This window comes from Zeus faber (genome assembly GCF_960531495.2).
Source record: "Zeus faber genome assembly, chromosome: 11".
Taxonomy (NCBI): domain Eukaryota; kingdom Metazoa; phylum Chordata; class Actinopteri; order Zeiformes; family Zeidae; genus Zeus; species Zeus faber.
Genome location: NC_137205.1, coordinates 16,888,246 through 16,905,131, shown reverse-complemented (window position 1 = coordinate 16,905,131; position 16,886 = coordinate 16,888,246).

The window sequence follows — 16,886 nt, the reverse complement described above, 5'->3', positions numbered from 1 at the left end:
AAGCCGGTTCGATCGCAAACATAAGAGAGATTATTTCAATCCCTACATTGTTGTGGCTTCCGCGGTATAATTGTGACTGTTGCTCTCTTTCAGACGAGGGCTCTTGGCCCGCCGCCAGCCGGCCCAATTAGCGGGCCCGAGCGACGTGGAGTGCATTATGCAAATACAACCGGTTACTGTACCGGCATTAGCGAGCCCCCTTGGGTTGCCCACAACAAGAGTACGCTAAATGAATATTAGATTTGTTGTGGCTACAACAAGTTACCTATTGTTGTGCTGGCCTTTCTGCCGCTCTGGAAAAGGCATTCAAACAGATAATCTGTCTGCGTCTGGCCAACGTAAGCGCTCTGTTTCCCCGCGCTCGGGACGAAACGTCGAGACAATGGAGCCGTTTGATTGGGAATATGAAGCAATTGCTGTGAGAGGATAAAGGGATACTTCATCTGGCCTCCGCTGTTTATTTCTGGCCCCGTTCTGCAGAAACAAACCGTAGCAGGAGCTAGAAAAAAAAAAAAAAGAGAAAGCGGAGCCCCGTCGACGAAGAAGTCCGCTTTTCTCAAATTCCCGAGCGTTGTTTTTGCAGCAGGCTACCTTTGTTTTTGTCTCCTTTCGATTGGATTTTTTTTATTTTTTTTTTCTCTCCCGGCTTATCCTTCGTGCTCCGACTGCTTGCGTTCTGTATTTATTTGTCCGTCTTTACTTTATTTTGCAGAGACCTCAGTGTAAGCTCGGTCTGCCTCTATTAGTATGTGGTGATGTTACGATAACCTTCAGGAACAACCGCCTTTGTCTGCGGAGCCGGTGTCTGTCCTGGGTGCAAAAGGTGTGACAGTTGGGCTCTGCGCTCTGAAAGGGGCCCATTGTCTGTCCTCACACCACAAAGTGTGCTTGGAAGCAGAGCAACGCACCGTGATGGCAGAGATAAAATACTTTGTCTTCCCCAGCTTTATATCGCAGATCGCTCTCACGTTCTGCATCTCCCGGCCAATAAGCTGTAAAATGAGAAAATGAGAGTCGATAATTACGGCCGAGAAGATTTTCTCTCATACTCTCGTACGGTCAAAAGAGCATACAATTTAGTATTTTGCGAAAATGCTAAGGGAATGCATGGTGAAGAGCAATGTACTACATTGCTTTACACCAGTGATTTCTGTACGCATTACGCGTACAAAAGTGTTTTTTGTCTTTTTCTTATTTTTATAGTAGACTATTTTTTAATTTTAGATTATTATTATAATTTTTTTTTTTATATGATTTAGTCCAAACTTCCATACCTATCTCTACTATAGTTAGGGAGATAACAGTAAAACTGGGTTCAAAAGAGTCATTGTTGCGCAGTTCTTAATCCTGCTGAACGTCTTTAAGTTGAAGTTCAACTGCTGACCGTTTGGCGGGGGAGCCTTCTGGAAGCTCTCGAAGGTGGAGAACTCCTCTGACCCGGCGTTGAGAGCCCCCCGCTTCACAACACTACCGGCCTGCCGTGCGTGGGGTCCTGGTATCGGCAGCATCAGGCACTTGTTGCGAGCAGGCGGTTGAGTGGGCTCATGATGGCCGCCGCCAAAGAGAACAACGCTGTCAACGGCTGTCCTCACAGACATCATTCAAAGTGACTTCCATCAGCCTTTACGTTGACATGATGGGGGATATGAACATTAAAAAATAAAATAAAAAATGTTGCTGCTTTGCACCAACACAAGGTGACATGCAGGGTAGCCATCCCTTAAAGCTGTGTCTGTGATTTATTACATTTTTATTTGGAAAAGTCAATTACCTTGACAACGAACTCGCAGCCATATTTATATTTTTAGATATTTCAGAATCAGAACATATATTAAATTACATGACATTTATAATTATGCATATATTATACAATACTATGTATATACTATGTATGTATAATTATACAACTGTATATATATATATATATACAGTATATATACAGTATATATACCATAAATATCTGAAAAATGGAAATAAATAAAGGGAAATAATGCTATAATAACATAATTATTCATTATGCAATGAATCGGGAAGGCAATGAATCGATTGACCAATCATGAATTGTTTGCTGTTTCCTTTTTCATCAAACACCCTTATCTGGAACATCCCCTGCTAAGATGGAACAGTCATATTTACCAGGAAGTAGAAGGTGTTTTTACAACATGTTCGTTTACCTCAGTCGTCCATCAGTGACGCAGCCACTCCACCCACATAATCCAGTCAGCATGTTGACATTTTGGTTATGCTGTTGTCCGTATTGCACTGGAAGCACTGGAACAGATGAGATGGCACACTCATCCATCCATCATAATACCATAAAGATGCCACCACCCAATCACGACCAATCATATTACCTTGCATTATGTTACATTATTCTGCATTGCGTTGCATTGTGTTACATTGTGTTACATTATGTTAGGGTACATTTCATCCAATCACATTACTTACATTGCATTACTTTACATGACATTGCATTGCATAACATCCCATTACCTTTGATTACATTAGATTACATCGCATTGCATTAAATTACACTACATTGCATTGCATTACATTGCATTACATTACATGGAATTACATTGCATTACATTACATTGCATTGCATTACATTGCATTACATTTCATTACATTATATTACCTTGCATTATGTTACATTATTCTGCATTGTGTTGCATTGCGTTACATTTTGTTACATTATGTTAGGTTACATTTCATTAAATCACATTACTTACATTACATTACATCACATTGCATTACATTACACTACATTGCATTACATTACATTACATTACATTACATTGCATTGCATTACATTTGATTACATTACACTACATTCAGTACATTGCCATAAATTACATTACATTATATCACATAGCATTGCTTGCATTACATTGCATTGCATTACATGACATTACATATTGCATTACATTACATTACATTACATTACATTACATTACATTACATTGCATTACTGTATTTTATATTACATTGCAGTACTTATAATTCAGCTATGGAAGCACATCAACCCTAATTTGAATAAAGTCTTATATATTGAATAAAATCGTATTTCCACGCACATTGTTTTAACTCCTGGACGTTTTGTATGACCTCACTATGTGCTTCACTCCTGTACAAAGCCTCAGACAGAGTGTATAATAGTGAGACAAATCTTAAATAGCTAGTTGGGGGTAAGACAGTGGTGGTGTTTGTTTTTTTTTGATGAATTCCTAGCGCATGGAGCCACTTCAGCTCTTTGATGTCCTCGCTTGGTAGTTAGGTATGTAAGCCAGCTCCAGTTTCTGCCGCTGACTCACTTCATCCCTGGAGCTAGCGTGACAGCCCGGGCAGGTTAATGGGTTCCCCCTCCCCGCCCCTCCGAAATATACGACTGACTCGGTGTTCCCTGCCCCGAGGTGTAGAAACGCCGTCAAGCAGGAAGGAAAGAGAAAGAAAGAAAGAAAGAAAGAAAGGAAAGAAGGAAAGAAAGAAAGGAAAGAAAGTTTGTCTGTCTGCTCACTTCGACTTTGTAGGTTTTCTTCATCCGCAGAGTGACTTTGTAGAGGTAATTATATGGGAATCAGCCTGTCATGTATCTCTGAGGTGAGGTGTGATTATTCTGATCGCAAGCGCACTTTGTTTTTAAGAGATCAAGAGTCTGGGTCTCGTGCACGCACACACACACACACACACACACCCACACACACACACATACACGCACACACTCACACACACACAAAACAAATTCAGAAATACTGTGGGTAATTCCAAGGCCTCTCGGAAAACCTTTAAAAACAAGATCAATATAATTAAAATATCAAACCATTTTGGAATCATGAGAGTATACAGAGTATAGCTATTCAAATGACTTAAAAACAGCATTAATAGGACATTCAGATTATAAGGATTATGATAATGATAATTATTGTTATTTTGATTATTAATGACAGCATATGTATCATAGGACACTGTATGTCCTCATAATCCAAATGTCCTATTGGTATTTTGTCCATAAACACACAAATGAAGGTATAGGTGGTTTATGGGGTCATCTAGAAAACACTTAAAAATAATATATATTGGGATTATATAGATTTGAAACAGCTCTGACTGACTTATAAATGCTTAAAAACAACATTAATAGGCCATTTATAATCCAATTGTTCTATTGATATTTCGCCCTCATATACTGTATATCCATATACAAATGATAGGTAGCTGAATTAGAGGGACATTGACAAAAAATAAATAAATAAGTAAAACAAGGTCATGTGGATTCAAAACAACACAAAACACCTTGGGATCATGAGCGTATACAGTATACAGACTATTTCCTTTCAAAGGACTTAAAAATGCCTAAAAAACATATATAGGGATTTACACACGCGCGTGCACGCGTGCACACACGCACAAACACACACACACACACACACACACACGCACACGCACACACACATCCACACCCTCACTCCGGAGGTATCTTCTGAAGTGGTGTGCCCTTGGGCAGGTAGTCGCAGCTCTGCTTAAATCCTTTATAAGTGTGTAATTACAACAGCGTGTCATTACTAACTGAGCACGATATGCTTCTCAGCTCATCCACTTCTGCTGAATAACAATACGATAACACAACATTGTGAGTACACATTCAGGAATTTACACCATTAATCACACATATAGCTCAATATAATAGTTATATTATACTCTGTATCGCTTTAGGTGAAGCATTGAGGGTAATTGGGATAGTGCACCTCAGGAAGACACAACATGCAACAATTGTTTAAAATCAAAAGAGCGTATTTTTTATATACTATATGTTGTCGAGCTGTATATCGATTCAATTTCAGTTTCAAAGGTTTATTTGTCAACGCCCTAAAAAAAACGTCACCAAAATGCTTATACTTTGCGCCAGTTCTCAACAATGCAAACAAATAGCAGCAAAACAAGTTAAATAAGTTAAAATGACTACAACAAGGGGGAAGTGATTCAAATAAAGTTGAAAAGAAGAATATAATTATTTTTAGCTAAAATTAGGAAAAATAAGGAAACACAATTGTCGAAAATATAACATATCAACTAATAACATCAGCAACAATAAGTCGACCTCCTCCTACCGTAAGACATGCAAGATTAATATTAAAGATACCGAGGCCGACGGTGAGAAAATGTGTAGATTCATAACGGCCAGTAACTGAGTGGGAATACAGTTGCAATCCTTTCAGATCAATATCGTCTTAACGCTGATGGCTTTCTGTTTCTTCAGCAGGAAGTTTTAAACAAACACGGTTCCTGTCGCTGACTTCTTAAAGAGGGGGTATGGTGGTCCAGCTGGATGGAGATGAATGGCACATGGGGGCTCTGAGGGTGAAGAAGGGATGCGGGGAAGTTAAGAGGTTTGGAGCGGAGGAGCGGAGGAATGGAGGAGGTTTGGAGGGGGCGGATGCAGAGTGAGAGGGTGGAGAGGAGGCTTCGGCGTTGAGAGGTGGGGTGGGTGGGGGGTGGTGCGTATAAACTCCATATGAACGGTAACTACAACGATCTGCACAAACTCAACTCCAACTCGAACTAACTATATACTGTACAAAACAACCTCAGAGAGACACCACCATCAAAAAATCAAGGGGCGTGAAAAGTTTTTATTAATTTGCAATTGTAAATAACTGTTTTAAACATTATAAATAAGAATCTGACCTAAATAAAATGACTTAAATAACAAAAATGAAAATGAGAAATAAGCATGAATACAACTACGACAACAACAACAAATACTAGTACTACTACTACTACAACTACTAATAATAATAATAATAAGAAGAAGAAGAAGAAGAAGAAGAAGAAGAAGAAGAAGAAGAAGAAGAAGAAGAAGAACAACAACAACAACAACAACAACAACAACAACAGTAAATATACCTGTAGGCAGCATTACACAGGGTCCATTATTGACACCAATTACAAATTTTGGAGTTCCCACGGAACGTAGCATCAGTTTGTGCTGTTGCTTGACTTTACATCAGCATTATTTCTAAAACAATTTAAATTTTCCGAGTTTCTCTTGAACGGTCCATCGGCTGACGCAATGACGCGGTGACGCAAGTTTTCTGAGTTCTGGTGACATGCGGAATAACTTATAGAAGGATACACTTGGTGCGTGTTCTTACTTAATCGTAAAAGTTTGGTGTCTGTCTACAACCTGGAGTCCTGCCTCACGGTGTCTCTGCGGAAGGAAATCACTCTGTGTGGAAGTTCCCAACAACACGGTTCCATTCAAATGGATTTAACACTGCCGATGAGATGACAGTTGATCAAATGTCCCTCAGAGACCTTTCATCAACTTTATTTAACTTTTGGGCCTAAAATAAAACGGACACGATTCGGACAAGTTGCTCTGGAGCTGCAAGTGAACTCCATGTGTGAGGTCACAAACACGGAATATGTTTTGGACTGTTTTGGACTCGAATGCCGCAGGAGGTACACGGCACCGGGTTCGATGGAACAGAATGTGTTTATATTTACAAAAAGGGCAAAAGAATAAAATATCAAGCAAAACACCCTGCCAACATCAAGCAGGTAAAACGGTAGAAACACACACACACACACGCACGCACGTCAACACACAGAGTCTACACCACGCAACTCGCACACTGCAAATGTTCGTTCAAAGCCACAACCTGCACATATATAGAAAATTGGACAATGATGTCACAAAGCGTCTTATTCCACAAACTCATCTCCCTCCACCACCCGACCGGAAGTGTTAGAACGTCGTCGTTCGGCTACTTCCGGTCAAATTTAGTCGGTTTTTCGCACATTCTTACTCCAAATGTGGATCAATTTGGATGAAACTTGAACCACGAGATGTCTGAGATGACCCGGTTCTAATCAGAACCGTGTTCATGTGTCCAGTGGTTGTCCTGCTCCAGACACTTTTAGTCCGAAAAGTGCAAAGTATAATAATAATAATCAAAATTCAAACAATAACATCAAACAATACCATTCTTAGGGGTTCCATGGAATAGACCCCATAATATTATTATTATTAATAATAATTAATCTCTAAATGCATCAATAGTGTACTGTAAACAACAACCATTATTTTTTAAATGTATTGTTTGGTTTGTAGATTTTCACGTTGCACAGCAGTAAAATATTGAATACCCCATCCCTTCATCTTTCCCTCGTCGTTGACTGACGTTTATAGGCACAATAATGGAGTTTGTTCACCTTCCAGAGAATTCTTTATGGCGGTGGACACCCACACATCCAACCATGTTTATTGGAGACCAACGCTTTGAGTCCTCTCTTTCTGTTTGGAACGGATGACGACGTCTCTCTGTGACACAAAGTCCAGAGTCCGCTGCCAACGCTAAGGGACGAGGAATGACGCGTGGAAGAACAATCGGGGTCGGCGCCGCGGGCCAGTTCGGGTTCAGGTCCAGGTTCGTTTGGGAAGCGGAGCAAAGCTTGTTCATGCCGTACGCCAGGGGAAGATCAACCTCAGAGGTTGTTGACCTTTGCACTGATAGAAAATACAGCTCCTTAAACCAGATCCCACTGGATCCAACCGCGAGGAAAGTGTCGATCCATTGCGGCTTTGAAGGTCGCCCCCACATTTAGGTCATTTCTCCTAAAATACCATGTTGTGTCCGATTCAACTGAATTTTCGTGGCTTCTGTAAGGCCGTCACTGTTCTTTATCAATGGAACGATAAACTATCAGTAACCGAGGTAGCTGTTCTGTCTGGAGTTAACAACCACAGGCTCCTCTATCAGAATCTAGATAGTTCACTTGTACCAGGAGGAGGCTACAAAAAAAAAAAAAAACCTCTCTCAATGCTTGGCCCCGTGCCAAGGTTTGGGAACGCAAACTTAGTACTTCATAGCTCCGTCTCTGGTAACTTTAATGGCTTGCAAACGCTTCCTGTAGCGAGTCTTTCAATTCCTTGAGCGGTCTTCCCCAATCTTCCATGACGAACAAGTACTTCTAGTTTGGAAACGTTCCTTGGCCTCCTTGTCTGTATGGCATGTTGACACGTTTTTTTTATTTTACCACAATGATCACAATGATTTTCAATGCTATTACAGACCGGGGACCGGGAAGGCCATTCCAACACCTTCGCCGTCTCTCCTTCGTCTCGCCGGAATGCCCAACCCCTCGTCAACCTCAGTGTCTCGACGGATGTTAGCCTCTCCAATCTCTTAGTATTTGATGGAATCCGTGTTTTCTTCGACTCTTTACAATATTTCCTGCGCTGACCCCCAAAAGCGTAAAGTATCCACACAACGGGCTTGAGAGTTGGCAAACCGTTCTTCTCAACGAAAGCTTCAGCCTTTTGTCCCACGAACACACCTTCTATGCTCGTGGCCAAAAAGTTGCCATTTTTTGGTTTTGTCAGTGCAAAGCGCATTGTTCCAAAAGGTTTTGGGCCTTCTCAAGGTCCTCTATCGCTAACTTCAGACGTTAGACGTTTTGTTGTGAAGTCATTGGAATGTCGATGGAAACTTCGTCATGGATGTCTTTTTTGGCTCAGGGACGTTGTATTGCTGTCCCTTGAACAACTAGACCTGTGTCCGCTATTGTTTTTTTTGTGGGTTTCAGGCCAATTTACGTGGAATCTTTCTCGGTCTTCCAGACCTTGGCTTGACTTCAGCGGTTCCCCGTGTCTTCCGTTTTTCCGATGATGTATCTGACAGTGGAAATAGGTGCTTTTGAACATTTGTAGCCTCCTCCTCGTTGGTGGAAGTGAACCATCTTGATGTGTCGTGATTGACTTCGTACTTGTGCAGAGGTCAGGTCAACTTCCATTTCGAATTCACCTGGGGCGCCCATGTTTTTTGCATTCCAGCGTTAAAAGAACGTTTGGCCCTTCAAGCTTGGTTTGATTTAAGATAGGTTTACCATGTATTACCATAGCCGTGGTGTAATACATACAACAAAGCTCAGTTACTTTCGCTCTGGGTGGTTACCGACTAAAGACCAACATCATTAAGCCACAATCGCAGTGCAGCGTCTACAGCGGTCGACTTGTTCATGTCATTGTGATAACATCAACGATGCTGCCACTGGGATCATATGATGACTGGAATAAAAAGGGAAAGCATGTTCACTCATTTTTTGTGTCAATTTTCGTTTAGTACGGAATAGCTGAGGGCTGAGGTGACCAAATAATGGAAACCGAAAGGTTGATCTCGTCATATCTTGGAAAAGACTTTGATTTTCTTATGAAACAGGCATTCCGCAATTGGAAGTAAATTCAAGCTCATAACAGTGGTGATTAGGCTGTTTTCAGCAGGTTAGGCAGATGTCAACTGCTTGCACTTGCTTTGGATGATGGATGGAAAGTCTCTGAGAGCTGGTTTGGATGATTTGAGGCAGAGAGAAAACTTTTAGTCAACGTCTAAGTCATTATTTTTCTTTTGGTATGACACTGGTATGACGGTTTATGGTTTGTTTTTTTCCAAAAACTATATTTAACAATTTCTTTACAATTTAAATATTTGTGGTAAGTTTCTCAATACTAAAGGGTTCAAAGATGTTGTAAATGGTGGGGATCAACATTTTAACAAGGCCTGGGTTGAGAAATACTGATAGAAGCTATCCTTTAAGAAAGAGAAGTGGAGGGTGTCTGAAGGAGAGCTGTTTTCAGAGCTAACAGGAAGCCCTACGACTGTGTACAAACGTGTGGATATTAGTTATTACGGAGGTGTGACGCGCGAGCAGCATCCTGAGGCTTTGTTGTGGTGTGTGTGTGTGTGTGTGTGTGTGTGTGTGTGTGTGCGTGCGTATGTGTGTGTGTGTGTGTGTGTGTGTGAGAGAGAGAGAGAGAGAGAGAGACAGAGAGACAGAGAGAAAGGCTGGAAACCAGAAAAGCAACCCTGTGTTCGAAGCGTCTTGGTCCTTGGTCCTTCCCCGCGCTGGCACCAAGTCAAGATCCTGCCCCTGGAGAGGGAAGATTAATGACAGCTAGTCACGGAACGGATCGAGAAAGGGATAGAGGGAGAGGGGGAGGGAGATGGGGAAAGGAGGGAGAGAGGGAGGGGGGAGATGAGGTGACTAACTGCCGTGTTACAGTCAGTTAGAGTGATAGGTGAAGATGTGAGCTCATGATGGGTGTTTGTGCGTGCATGCATGAGCGTGTGTACGTGTGTGTGTGCGTGTGTGTGTGTGTGTGTACATGCTTGTGCGTGTGCGCGCGTGTGTGTGTGTGTGTGTGTGTGTGTGTGTGTGTGCGTGTGTGGGTGCACGTGCATGTGGGTTCGTGTGTGCGTGCAGGTTTTTGAGTGAGTGAGTGTCAGTGGTGGGAAAGTAACTTAAAGAAAAGGTACCAAGTTAGTGTCCTCACAGTAACTACATTTTTCACGTATCTTTACTTGCATAGGTTTATTCAATTTTTGGAAACCTTTCAGCAAATATCTATACTTTTTACTCCTTACCTTAATATTAATCAAACTGTGAAATGTATTTTTATTTTTTATGTTAATATATATTATTGGATTATATTGTTTTTTTTGTTTTTGAATCAGATTATAGATAAACTGTATATATATATATATATCTATAAATATATAGATATAGAGATATATATATACATGCTTGAAGTACCTCTTCCTCCACTGATGAGTGGTGAGTGTTTATCAGAGAGAGTGTGTATGTGTGTGCGTGCATGTGTGTGTGTGTGTGTGTGTGTCTGTGTGTGTGAGTGTGTGCGTTTATTTCCCGTGCACAAAAAAGACCTATCGCTAACATGTGCCCTATCACGAACACTAACGCATTATTGCGATTAATCCAAAACATTCCAAGCAGCTGCAACAACATGGAGCAGACGTGCTCTGTCCACACGACAGCTCTGACAGACACTTAACCTGCTCAACCCCTCCAACCCTTCCAACCCGAAAAAAAGAAGAAAAAAACCCCCCAAAATCTCACTGTAGGCGCTGATGTTCCCTGGCTGTGAGCTGGAACGCGGAGCAGGGTGTGTGACAGCTGATTAGCCAGGTCCTATTTATTTTATGTCTAGACATTACATCCTAGGAAGGACGCCTCGACAGGCGGTGCAGAGAGGATCCTCAAGTGGTTATTGTTTCACCCTCTGTGTTGGAAGAAGTACCCACAGTACTCACTCATAGTACTCACAGAAGAAGTACTCACAGCTTTTGATTACAATTAAAGATAGAACTACCTTGACACCGGGCACAAGAGACACCTAAGGCGCAAGACACGCATAACTCTAGTACAGAGTTGACATTTCTGCTCGACTCGGAGTGTTGAAGTACTTGCTCTTAAATGTACTTAAAGAATTAAAAGTTAAAGTACTTGTCAAAGCCAGTGCCCTGGTAAAAGATTGTATAATATGGTACAAAGTGCCAATTTTTTTTCTCATGCATATCCTGATGACAATTTTGGAAAAGTAGTATAGGTGGTATCAAAGTCATTTACAAATAGATACCATACATGTATAAGTACAAATCCTGATAAAAAGAAAATAGAAAAAAATATTAATAAAATCAGAGAAAAATTACAAATATTCATAAACATTTAATTAAAAACAGTATTTAAATAAATAAATACACAAGATACGTTTAGACGAGTAAAAAGCTTAGATATTTGCTGTACTTAGGTACAGTAAGTACCTAATTTTGAAAATGTACTCACATACGGTAACAAAGTACTTGTACTTGTTACTTTCCACCAGAACAGTAAGTCAACTTACGGTGTTTAATTTGGGGAAAGGCAGGAATTGATTTAAGTGTCTAAACCAGTAACCTAAGCATTCAGTTCCATCTCTAAGCAAAGCCAATATAAGCACAAGTTCAACTATGGGAAGAGAGGGAAAGGGGGGGCGCAAACAAAATAAATAAAAGTAGAAATAAAAAGGGTAAAGGGTTGTGGAGGATTGGACAGGACACTCTCTCTCTCCCAATGTCTCCCTCCTGCCTCCGAACCTCCAAACCCAGCGTCCCAGGATCCCAGGCAAGCCGGGGTCACGGTGAGCTCAGTCTTCCCCCAGCGCCTCACTCCTCCTCTGGGCCGCCCGACCGCACCGCCGATGACTTCATCCTGGAAGAACACGGGTCTCCGTAACGTCGAAGAAAGAACAATTATCCAGATCTTTCCCAAATATGAGAAAGGGAGCGTACTATATATGTCTGTTTTTATTTCCAAAACGGTTTACCTAATTATGGGACAGACTGGATGGATTCCTCCGTCGTAATTCATGGTAAAATGCTCCGTTTCATAGCGCCAAGCACGACCTCAAGAATGAGGGGAAAGCTGTTCCACACCAACTTTGCAACAGGGAGCGTGAGCGTTGGTTTCAGCAGGAAATAAGGCGGCAGATTACAGCGCGATGGAATAGGAAAGCTAAACCAGTGGTGGAAAACAGACTAAGTACAAATACCTTGTGACTGTAATCAATGTAAGTACATTTTTCAAGTATCTGTGCTTACCTCAGTATATTCGGTATAAAAAGTTACACCCGCACTTTATACCCTATTAGAGGTATTTGCACTTTTACTTCAGTGAAAGGTCAAAGTATTTCTTCTGCCAACGACCGAAATCCAGGAGAGCCATATTTGTTGGCTGTAAATTGTCAAAACCAAGTGCTGTTTAATGAACCTAATCTATTACTCCAATCAGCCACGGCCGACGCTCACTCTGGTTTTGACACCATTTCTTGTTCATAATTTACACCTCGCAGCTGTGATATCTCCAAAATCTCAGTTGGGGCAAGTTAGCTCTGGCTGAACGTGTGAATACCTCTTTCTGCGAGTGGTATTCACGCACCCCAGGTATAACGAAAATTAGCTTCTTTTTTTTTATGCCACTTGGACGGAGTCCTAGACATACTTCCCCTTTAACATGGAGCCTTACCAAAACACCTGTCAGCCGCTCCGTGGACCGGACCAGGGAAGAAAGTGTAAAAGGCGGGTTTTTTTTCGGAGGGGGTGTTGGTGTTATTTTTGGCATGCTGCTGCGGCTCTGTGGGCAGGAGAATGTGTGCAGTGTAGAGGTAGAAAAGAGGATTAAAATGAAAAAATATTATTCTTTCACCAAACTCCTTGAAATCAGCTCTGTGTTCAAAGTCATCCAGCCCGGGTGAGGTCATGGACTCTCTGTCAGCGTTTTTGTCGCTGTGTCCTTTACCTGTGTTTTCATGCCATGCCTGCATACTTAAATGGTTTGCGGGAAATACAGAAAATAATGGAAAAAATTAGCACAGTAACATACTAACTTGATGATGTCATTTCGAGTAAAGTGTAGAAGTATTGATTATCAGGAAATGATCAGGAAGGCTGTGATTCTGGAACTCATGACTTAATTCTACTGGATTTTGTTTTGTCTTGTCACTCTTGTTTATTCATGCAGTATATATGATTTATTATATTCATGTCCCTCTTGAAAAGCAGATTACCTGCGACAATAAAATAATTAAGCGTCCAAGGATGGCTGCCCATCTTTCACAGCCGCCCATGAGCCCCGCAGTGGCACAGACGCCTGCAAGCCAGTCTGCAAGAACACTCCAAGCCCAAAGCACTGCAGCCGCAGAAGCCCAGGCCCAAAAGAATTGAACTGATTTTGGACCAGATATTTAGATGAAGACAAAATGCTTATGACGAAATGTAAACTTGATATAAACAAATTAAAGACAATTCAATGACTTTTATGGACTAATATTTGTAAATCTGAATTTAACACTTTTTACAGCCTGCAAACACCCTGAATAGACAGCAAAGAAATTCTAATAGCAGGTAACTGATGAATGTTGACAACCAACTAACGATTGATTGATTAATTGGATAAAAAGAATAATTATAATAAAAAAAAACAGAAACAGAAACAGAAACAAATGTGATAGTCCAAGCCATGGACCATCACAGACCGAACCATGGACTGCGGCGGCCAAGCCGGTTTTTCGAGTGTAACTTCCCATCATCTAAGAGTGTAAGTTCCCGACATGTACCACGTAATTTCCTGAAACGTACGGTGACATATCCTCGTATGAAGTATGAATGTACGTGGATGAAGTACGATAAAAACAAGCGCTTGTTCCCTCCCATGGCAGTTGTGTCAGCCATTTTTTACGAGTGTTTGTGCGTTGTGCAGGCAAGCTTCGGCCACACCCCAGGGCTGCAGTGCACTGCATGACTTGTAACGACCCTTTTTAATTGGGAAGGGCACGTAATGGATGCTGTTGTGTAACAATTGTTTGCCTGCGTCTTTAAGACTTCACTATACTGTAATGCACGTCAATAATTGTGATGGAGCTTCAGAAGGATAAAACTTTGGTGTGTTCCCTACACTGAAGGGACGACCCTAAATACTTCACATTGGAGCTCAAAAGATTTGTGGATTCCTGCCCTGAGCCAAAGAACAAAATGAACAGACTGAAAAAAGTAATAAAATCCAGCTATACAGTTGAAGTTAATATGACAATTTGCGTTTTGATATCAAAACGATAACTCGTGTTGCAGCAGGAGCGGGTCATTAATGTTGGTTGCACTGAACACAGAGAAGCAAAGCGGAGGATAATGTGTAATCTTATTTTGCTGTTTAGTAAGTGTTGTTCATAAAGATTGGAATTAAGTGAAGACTCGTAAAGCTCAAAGTTTCCTTTCTCACTCCCATTGAGTTAAGGGTTGCCAATGAGGCATGCAAGGTTATCTGTACGTTTCTACATCACACTTGTAGTTATTAGATATGCTAACAGGCTAGCTTACGCCTAATGTGTGAGTGGAGTTCACATGATAGCGACGTGATAACTACATTTCAGGGAGTGTTGAGCAAACTAATTATCTGTAAGTTTAACAGCTTATAGCCATCAAGGTTAACGGATTAGTCTACATTTTTTGTTGGTGAGATATCTGCTTAAATGGTTGTTCTCTATGAGAATGCTCTGTCTTGCACTGGACTCATTTTCAGATTTTCTGTATTTTGTTTCATCTAGTTCTCACGGCATGCTTGACGGCGTGGATGTACAACATAAATGTCTGTGTCCAAATGGAGGCCTTGTGTTGGTGATTCTAACCGGAGGGGAGCTGCACTCCCGCTGAACGTGGCGATTTAGATCTTAAAAAATGTTTTCGGTTGTTATTGGTTTGTATCATTTATAGTTTAAGCATAGTTTCCTGTTGTTGTTGTTGTTGTTGTTGTTGTTGTTATTGTTGTTGTTGTTGTTGTTGTTGTTGTTGTTGTTGTTGTTGTTGTTGTTGTTGTTCTTCTTCTTCTTCTTCTTCTTCTTCTTCTTCTTCTTCTTCTTCTTCTTCTTCTTCTTCACTATAGTTAATCCTTTCATAACTGCATTCTGATTTTGATTGCCATGTCAAATTCTAGACCCTTGTTTCCTTCGTCAACATGAGTAAAGAAGTAAAGAGTTAAGATATTTTTACATTTATATTTAAATGGTACAATTTATATAGTATATTCATGTTTAGATGTTCAAAATAAAACGTATTCTATTTAATCATGCTCAATAAAGTGTTGTCCGTTCAAAATGTAGTTGTGGTCTGTCATGAATGGCATGGTTGCATGGTGTGAGTGTGAATGAAAAGGTAAATAAACTAAACAGCAATGTCTTGTGTCCTTCATTGTAACATCAGATGGCATAGGTCCTGTAATGTTTTTACTGGGTAATTACACGGTCAGAACAGGAGAACAGCGCATACCTTTTTTGGTTCCGAGTAATTACAGAGTGGTACTCTGTACTTACAGAGCAACAACGGTATAACAGTGGATACTTCATGACCGTGCCCGCCCCCCTGTTGTTGCTCTGTATTTGGAGCGTAACAAGGGGAGAACAGTGGACACTTCATAATCCGCCCGCCCCCTGTTGTTACTCTGTACTTACAGAGCAAGTAATCTGATGTACATTATGTGTATTAATACATTGCCGTATTGTTCGTTTTCATCCTCGGTTGACGGTACAACTAAGCCTTCCAGAGATGTAAGTTATGATTTAAACTCCAGTCTTTCAATTATGAGTTGCTGCAGTGCCGGACGAACATGTCCGCTGGGAGATCATTTTCCAAAGTTAGGACGCATTTCTAGACTTCTTCTTATTCCAAATCATACGTTCGCCCGCCCGCGTGGAGTGTGGGCGGGCGAAGCTTTGTCTGCTGAACTTACACGCATAAAAAATGATTGCCACAACTGCCATCGGCAAACGGCAAAAGCATTAGTTTTTATTGCCAGCGTAAGTGTAAGTTTCAGAAAATTACACTGTACATGTTGGAAACTTACGCTCCCAATCCCCAAGGAAGTCAGAGCAAAAGTTCAGGGAAATTACAGGGTAAGGGATGGGAAGTTAGACTCCAAAACGCGGGTCTGACTTTTAAAGTGTTGCCGCCGATGCTTCCCTCCATCTCAACCGGTCGCTCTCCTCTCAACCCATTCCCAGCAGGAGAGGAAAATTTGTCATTGTACGTTGTCCCAGCCTCCCCTTCTTGGTGGGAGGGGCTCAGATTCCAAAGGCATTTTCAAAAAGCGAAACCCTGCTTATTTTTCCATGGACCCAAACCGGACCCAAACCCCTGCCACCGGAGCCCCCGGCAGTCATATTAGATTAGTCATAGAGAAGGTGGAGCGCGGGGCTCTCTGCGCACACAAATCAGTGGGGGTATAATTCAATTTCTCCCAAATACGATACTCTTTACATGAGATGGACGTTTGATCTCTGTGATTACCACCTTTCACTCGGAGACATCTGTGTCCTATCTGTCCAGCGGGCGTGACGGGGGAAAAACCTTCTCCTGTGGGTGGAGCGGCCCTCGGTCACCTGTGACAAGTGCCCAGATGAGGACGGGGATAGCAAGGGAAATTGAGAAAAAGACGAGAAGAAAAAATAAGAATACGGAGGAGGATCCCGGGTCTGTTTTAGAAGCAAAAGAATGGGAAGAGGA